Below are 8,974 nucleotides of genomic sequence, written 5' to 3'. Positions count from 1 at the left end.
TTGAATCGAAGATGGATCATCAGAAATATTTAACAAATAAATTTCACTAATTTATATGTGTAAACTCTAAAAAAATATAAGTGAAAATTATATTGATTTATGTGTATAAAATTCTAATAAATATATGTAAATTATATTTTTTTTTGTGTAAAACATCTATAAATATAGATATAAATTATTATTAATCAAGTACTGACAAAAATAATAACATTTGTTAGTTATGTTGCATTGTTCGATGGATCAATCTAAAATCCTAACATCAATCTAACACCTCAAAAATGAATTTGTCCTTTAGATAGTTGCAATCTCATTATAAACAACTAGAGTGTAGAATAGTGTAAGAGAAACTAGACTAATTTAATTAAGTCATGTATCTGCTATGATGTATATCACCATTATCTTTGAGCTTCATTTTAAACTTGATCGTACTATTGGAATTCTAGCTTCTTCGGTATTCTCCTACAAGACCAAGTTGGTGGACTTCAAATCTTTTATGAAAACCATTAGAGTAATACAAATTGTTTTATCAAGTTATGAATAAAAGAGTTTAAGAGGATCAATTTTCACTAAGTTGATTGCATACGGAATATTTATTCAATTCTAAGATACCATTTAAGATGACAATGTCAATAATTTTATTTTTTATATGTTTTAAAAAATTTGTAAAACCTTGTTATTTACTGTTTTTATTGGGCTCTGTTGTGACTTCTTGATTTTGAATTTGTTTTTTCTTTTTTTGTTTGTTGTTTTTAGATGTCTGAAAATTAGGTGCTAATCACAACTATCATAGACTTAGTTTTGAGACAATAAATTGAGAAAGATAATTATGGACAACGCTAGTGAACATTGACTTCAACTCAATGAACTCAATCAACCATAATTTATTTGTTATTTATATACCCTAATTTGCTGTATCTAGTTTTAATAGTATTAAGTTGAGATAGTTAATTACTTGTTGCAATTTATGTTATTTGATATTAGTTTTTTTTGTCTATTTCATCGAATTGTTTAACAATAATTGGATTATATGTAACAATGCTCGAAATTTGGATAGAAGAAAACTAGATATAAAAGCCTATACACAATCTTGTCACTCAATCAAACTACATATAACTAATTCAATACAACCTTGTATATGATCTATTGTTGATGGTTTATAATCCTTTCTATATATGGAAGGATGCTCATCTTTTTTGTAATCAGTGAGCCTATTATGGGTTAGTTTTGTTGCCCTCCTCTGAAGAAATGTCTTAGAATTTTGAATCAAAGTCATGCGTGCAAGTTCAAAATCTTAATTAAGGTTGTCAAACTCTCAAATGAGCCAATAAACTCTCGTAATTTAGAGTTTACAAACTGAGTTTTGATTTGTAATTGATGGTTAGAAGAATAGATCAATACCCTTATCAATTACAAAGATTTTTTTTATCCAATAGTAAAAATAGGGTGACCATGTGGGCATAAAAACATATCCAAAAATTTCAGACCTTCTTTATTTACTACCTTAATACAGATTTTACAGTGCTATTGCTATACTGTATTCTTTTTTCACCAACAACCAAGGAATTAACCATTATGTTCAATGATGGATATGCTTGGAAAAAAATATACATGTAAATATTTTTTTGTGACAAAATGTCCATCAGCATTTCTTTTTAATCCTTCATTATTTCATTACTCCACGCTGCATGTATTGTGCAATAACAAGGCTACTTCACAAGACTTATGATGAATTCATTGCTTTGCATCCAAGTAAAAAGTTTCTCATTAAAACACAAGCAAACAACTCTTAATAAATAATATCGTATATCAAATATATTATACATGGATTGAAAATATATATTTGAGTGTCAAATAAAAAATTAAGCTAATCTTATGAACATAGTTTTGGCAAGTAATAAACAGTAGCATTGCTCAAACTCAAAGTATGATTCTTTGTCTTGTTTAGACTTGCCAATTGGGTCCCACTACTATGTATTCCTTCATCACCATCATACAACATTGTACTCTTTTTAGCATCCTCTTTCACATCAACGATAATGTTCTTCAAGCTTTTGAGAAACATGGAATCAAAGAAGCTTTTCAAGTGATCATTTTTCTACAGCAGACTTTTCATTCAGCTTTGTTTATTTACATTTAATCTTGGTTTTGTTTCTTAAAGAAACGCCAGATTTCTACTAAGATGTGTGACAGCTTCAGCTGACAACTTTTCATGCTTCAATGTGAAAGATATTCTCATTTTTTCATGATCACTTATTCTTACATAAATCTATGGTAGTTAAGCATCAAAGTAAATTCATCATAAACACTAAAAACCAAGAACAACATCTTAATGAACACAATTCAAGCAAAAACTAAAGTATCTTTAGATAAATATCTATGACAATGCATAATTGATCATGAGATTCTCTTGCAGTATCTAGAACCACTCTAATCAATGCTTCAAATTTACAAGGTTTGAAATGGGGATCAGGAGCAACTTCTAATAGGAACAAATGCAACATTTTCACAATTCGTTTTCATTTTTCTATTACAAAAGCTTAAAATAGGAATGCTGAAAATTTAATTGAGAATGCTGTCGTTTGTATAATAGTTACCATCTCTTTTTATTCTTTGCTGTCCTATTTATATTTTTCCATCAGTTTGAAATGCAAAAGTTTAATCTTTTTTCAAACTATGCCATAAATTTGTCTTATTTTGTGGAACATGCATGGCTTATATGAATCAGATACACCCTATTTTACCTCCCTGAGGTCCTCACAAATGAAAATTCAATTGATTTTGGCACAACACAGTTGGGAGAAAAGCTTGGTAAGATTTTCTACCACTGCTTTTTTGTACGTTTACATTGTATACAACAAATGCTTATTAATTTGCACATAAGGTGTCCCTTCTCCAATTAGTTTTTGTTATAACTTGTACCCGTATTATTAATGAGTCTAAATATGCAGGTATAAACAACGGGACAAGGAAGCTGTTGCAGCAAATAATGTTTTCTTTTATATTACCTATGAAGGGACAGTGGATATTGATAAAATCCCTGATCCTGTATGTCTCCTTTTCTCAACTATAATTTCTATTCAATTCCTATATGCAGAGTTATCTCAACAATTTTTGGATGAACTTTAATCAATGAATTGAATTTTGTATTAACCATTGAAAATTTGAAAGGTTGGAACTTGGTTTTCCTTTAGTTCCTAATTGGTAAGCCTTCATTTTCTGAAATAAATATATGGAGTTCGGCTTCTTATCCAGCTATATTAGTTTATGTAGCTTACTTAGGCAAATCATTTTGGTGATAATTACAGGATGACAATAAAAGCAAGAAGGGTCTTGCAAACAGTTGAGGTCTGTATTTCTTTTGACCTTTAGTTACTGTTTTGGGTTGTGGACACCAAGAATATGTTGAGAAGGATGAGCCCACTTCTGCACGGTTGTCATTCAGATATTAACAGAAGTAACAGGTGGAAGTCTCAATTGCTTTACATTATTTTCTGAATTGAGATGTGTTCTACTGAATGCCTTTTATTTGTGTTCAGGCAAGCGAATTATTTAAGAAACTTGGCCTTTTAATTGGCTTGTGTTGAACTTGACAGGTATAGAGGACATGTCTGTTCAAATTAATATGCCTATTCTGGCAATGGAAGAAGTAAAGAGCTATTATCTTGCAATATCAATTTAATTTTTGCTTCTTCCAGCTACTAATGTCTTACAATGTGATACACTTTTGACGGGCAAATTGCGCCTATAGCTGTCTCAGATGCAACTATGCTGGCTCCTGAGAAGGTGTTCGAAGGCAAGCGTGATATTAAGGAAGAAACAGAGCTTACCAAGGAAGAGAAAGAGAGCTAATAAGAAAAGAAGATCTAAAGGTATGATTGTCTGCAATAAAGGTGCATATACCCTCTGTGTGATAGTTTTAGGAGGAAAGTTACCCAATATTTTGTTAAAATTATCCATGCACAGAGGATTCTCTTTTTAGTTTCAGTATTTAACAATGTTTATGGTTCAGCTGCAGCAGTAAAAAGAACGAGAAAGAAGGTGCAAGAGGGTGCATTGCCAGAAAGGTTAGCTCTTTATTAACACTGACCACATTTTCTAATAGAATGAGACATGATTATTATTAGATTGGCCATTCTATACTGAAATGTAGTTATGTTACTTGATTTCTATCTATTATTAGAAGTTTTGGTACCCTCTTCACTCTCATTTTTCTCCTCTTCCTCTCTTTTTTTTTGGGTTAAACTCAATTAATGGTTCATTCACCTTCTCTAGTGAGATTTGAACCAAGGTACAGTATTTTAATAGGCACGATGATAGACCATTAAGCTAAAGTTTCAACTGTTGCTGCACCAATTTATCTCCCAAGTCATTAGTTTCTTTTTTTTTTGGACAAAGCCTTCTAACCTTACCCGAACCCAACGGCACACATTCCAAATCCGCGATGTATAGAAACAACATCAATCTGAGAATGGCAAATCAGTTTATCTCATATTAATGGATCGATTCCCACTTTTAGCAATAGCTGGATTTAGTGTGTGTAAGTGGAGATTTATGTATGAGTGTGTATGTCCAGAAAAAGAAGAAAAGGGCGGCGTGATGCCAAAAAGCAGCAGTTATATGAGAGAAAAAGGGGTATTAAACAGCAATTGAGATGCGGCAGAGAGAATTGCTCATTGAAAAAGAAGGAAAGAGCATGTGTAATTCACTAATTCCTCTCTATCCTTTTTTCCCTGCAGCCTTAATGGAAGGAAAATAGAGTTAGTGTAATAGTATTTATTAAGTCCATCAGCTTCCCTCTTTTCTTATGTGGGTTCAAATGTTCAATTGGGTGTGAGGGGGATTTTAATCCGACTCATATCTAAATCCAAAAAAAATGTACGCATAAATAGTTGCTTCTAAGGCAATTAAAAGAAAGTACATAACACAAATATTCAAAATTATAATAAATAATCAGCTTAAGGCTATAAGCAAATCATTGTACACCACCGCAAATCACCGAACTTTTTAAGTTGCGTCTTATTTTTTTTTTAACTAATTATCTTTTCTTGCAGCAAGCTTTTGATCCAGAGATAAACTCTCTATTAACCTCTATGAATCATATGAGCCGTGTAAGTTGTGTTTCATAATTACTTCAAATAATTTCTTTTTACAGGAAAAAAACTTGTTTGTTTTACAAAAAAAAAAATTGTAGTAATTTTTTTAACAGTATAGGTTACATTTATCAACCATTAACTTGTATCTTTGAGAATCTTGGTACATAATAGAGGAGATCAAACCAAGGATGTGTATTTTTTTCTGCTGGTTTTTACCGTAATAAATTTAGAGCCTTGCATTTTCTTAACCTTCCTGTATTTAAAAAAAAATAAGATTCTTAATTTTCAAGAAGGATTTACCATACATTTTACTTCGATAGTACCTATTATTGCAGTCTTTTGGAATTTTATTATAAATTTTATTTTAATAAGATGAATTTATCCTATGTTCTAATGTGTTTGAAGCTAATATTTTAGGTATTAGGATCGCTGCATGTTATTTCTGATTTAGTAAGAAAAGTAAAGAAAAAAGTTGTATAATAATAAATTCGTATACCATAATAATGTCATAATTTACGATCTTAGGGGTATTGTGATAGCTCTAATAGTAAGTTTTATAGTACTTTTAATCTCTTTTTTATTATAGTTAGATATAAAAAAAGAAATATAATTTTCAAAATATTAGTTTTACCAAGAGTAGTATAAGTGTGTGAATATATGTATAATTAATTATTAATTATTTCATTAGTAAATTATAGTAAATTACAATTGTATACATATATTCACACACTTATACTGTCATGGTTAAAACTAACATTTTGAAAATTGTATTTTTTTTTATATCTAACCATAATAAAAATAAGATTAAAAATACTATAAAACATACCATTAGAACTATCGTAATGCCATCTAAGATCGTAAACCATCACAGGTATAATATACAAATTTACTATTACACAATTTTGCTGCTCTTCTTACTAAATTAGAAATAACATGTGGCTGTGCTAATACCCAAATATTAGCCCCAAATATTGGAATATAAGATAAATTCGTCTTATTAAAATCAAGTTTACAATAAAACTCCAAAAGACTACAACAATAAGTACCATCGAAGTAAAAGATATAGTAAAACTTTCTTGAAAATTAAGAACTTTATTTTTTTAAACACATGAAGGTTAAGAAAATACAACGAATCCAAAGTTACCATAGCAAAAACGAGCAGCAACAAATCACGCATCATTGGCTTGATTTCCTTTGTTATGTGTACCAAGATTTTCAATAAAAATACAAATTAATGGTTGATAAATACAACCCATTCTGTTTAAAAGATTGCTGCAAAAAAAGTTTCTTATAAAACAATTTTTTTCTGAAAAAAAAATATATGAAGTAATTATAAAACGCAACTTACACGGCTCATATGGCTCATAGGCGTTAGATATGAAGGACTTATCTCTGGATCATAAGTTTGCTCCAAAAAAATAAAGAAAAGATAATTAATTTACCAAAATAATCAAAGCGCAGGATAAAAGGTCCGGTAGTTTGCAATGATGTACAATAGTTTGTTCATAGTTCTAAGCTAATCATTCGTTACTTTTCTTTAATTGCCTTAGATACGTTATTCATGTGTATTTTTTTTTTTTAACTTAGATATGGATTGTGTTAAAACCCAACCCACACGCAATTGAATCCAAACAAGAGAAGAGGAAAGCTGATGCACTTGAATGTGTTTTCCACCCAGTATCTAATACCACTGCACTACCTCTATTCTTCTTCCATTAACACTTTAGGGAAAAGAAGATGGAAGAATTACACATGCTCTCCCATTTTTCTTCAATGAGCAATCTTCTCTGTCGCATCTCATTGCTTTTCTGCAACACCTCACTTGCTGTTCAATACCCTTTTCCTCTCAGATGACCGCTACTTTACTTCTCTTTTATTTTGGACATACACACATCTCCACTCACACACACTAAATCCAGCTATTGCTCCTTGTGTGGCTTAATATGAGGCAAACTGATTTATCACTCTCATGTTGCGGCTTCTATACATCGTGGATTTGGATTTAGGTTCGGTTAAGGTTAGAGAGCTTTACCCGAGAACAATAAAAAAAAAAAAACTAATGACTTGAGGAGATAAATTGGCGCATCATCATGTCTCTTAAAATGATGTATCTTGGTTCAAGTCTTACTAGAGAAGGTGAATGAACCATTACCAAAAAATAGAGGTGGAAACTGTGTGTGCTTGAATAACAATCTATTTTCTGGAGTTATTATCTAACCATAGGATAGTGTTATGTTTAATTGACATTTTTATTAGTAATTTTCTGTGACAATTCTCATCACTTTTTACGCTGTTTTCCTAATTAATAATTCTAACTGACAATCTTGATTCTAAAAATTAGCAAATGGCCGTTTAAAAGGAGTCAGCTTAATCCCAACTTCGAATTGGGCTAAATACGTTTTCGTTCACAATATCAGCAATTATACTTGTGCTCACACCCCTCTGTATTGATCGCTATTGTACTTGATCAACAAGTTATAGAAAACAAGTAACAAAGTTTGCCAGCACCTTTTCATAAATTATAGATCAAATAGTTCAAAAATATATTAAAAAAATACACACAATAGTATAGTTTATATAAATGAAATTTCCATAATATATTAACAAATAAGATCTGCAAAGTTCATTTAAAAAATTTCAAGAAGTTTATTTTTAATCATAATAATTTTCGCCAATAAATTTATAGCATGCCTTCCTATTTGAAAGACATGCTTGTAATACATGTTTTGTATAAACTTTTGACATATGAATGTAGTAGCAACTAGCAAACAAAGTTTACAATTTAAATGACACACTTGTAACATTAATTTGTTGACCATCAAATTTTAGTTCACCATTTATGCACTCTAATATTCTACTATGAGGGAAAGAACGCAAGTGAGCTTACCTTGAATGATTGGTGACAGAAACCTCCTTTGAACAATTGAATCCATATTCTTTTGACTTCTATAGGTCTCATGTTCTTGCATAAAATTAAAGGAGGAAAGCAAGAGGTTAAAAATTATCAATTCATATGAATTAATTTATGAATATATAAAAAACTTATATTGATTCAAAAAGGCTTACCTTTAGTTTGTTTCTGTAGCAATTTCCTTTTTTTTTTTGCCACTTCCTATCTCCCATCTTCTTTTACGTGCATTCTTGGTGCTTTTCAAATCCATGGAGAAGTGTCAATGAAGACAATTTGGTTTAGTTTTACTTTTGGTTGTTATTAGTTTGCTATTACATAATTAGAGCAAATACGAGAAAATCCTACAATTAATTACATATCCAAAGATGCTCATGATGAAACACATGCAAAAGTCAATAAAATATTATTAGTAGAACTTAAAACTATTCAAAGAGAACTTAAAACTAAATACATCATTTAACTTCTGAAGCCATTAAAGTGCCACCTCAATACATATTACTTAATATTAATATAAAATGCAACAAAATATTGTTATTAATTTAAAGTAATAAATAATTAAAGATAGACTCAGCAATCTTTTCTTTTAAATATTCCTTGTTAAAAAGTTATCCTATCTTTCTCAACTTAACATACTCTTTTTGTTACAGAAATTTTTTTATTTCAAAAAGGAATGCCTTTTTCAGATCCTATTAACAAAAATATTATAGTATGATATAGCAAACTATGGAAAAGAAAGTAAAAATAATTAGAAAAGGGATACTTTTGATAGAATGAAGGAGTTGGGATGGAATCTTAAAAAGATCTTCGTCCACAGATTTGAGTTGAAAAGGGAATGATTATTCTTAACTTTGACTCTTTGAGCGATCATCAAGATGATGGCGTCATGCTGGGGTTAAGGAGATTTGAGATCAAACAAAAAAGGGGCATTAAAATGTCGGTTAAAGAGAAAATTGAATTATAACTTGGAAGA

Source organism: Arachis duranensis, chromosome 4 (genome assembly GCF_000817695.3).
Source record: "Arachis duranensis cultivar V14167 chromosome 4, aradu.V14167.gnm2.J7QH, whole genome shotgun sequence".
NCBI classification, from domain to species: domain Eukaryota; kingdom Viridiplantae; phylum Streptophyta; class Magnoliopsida; order Fabales; family Fabaceae; genus Arachis; species Arachis duranensis.
This window is presented reverse-complemented; position numbering follows the sequence as displayed.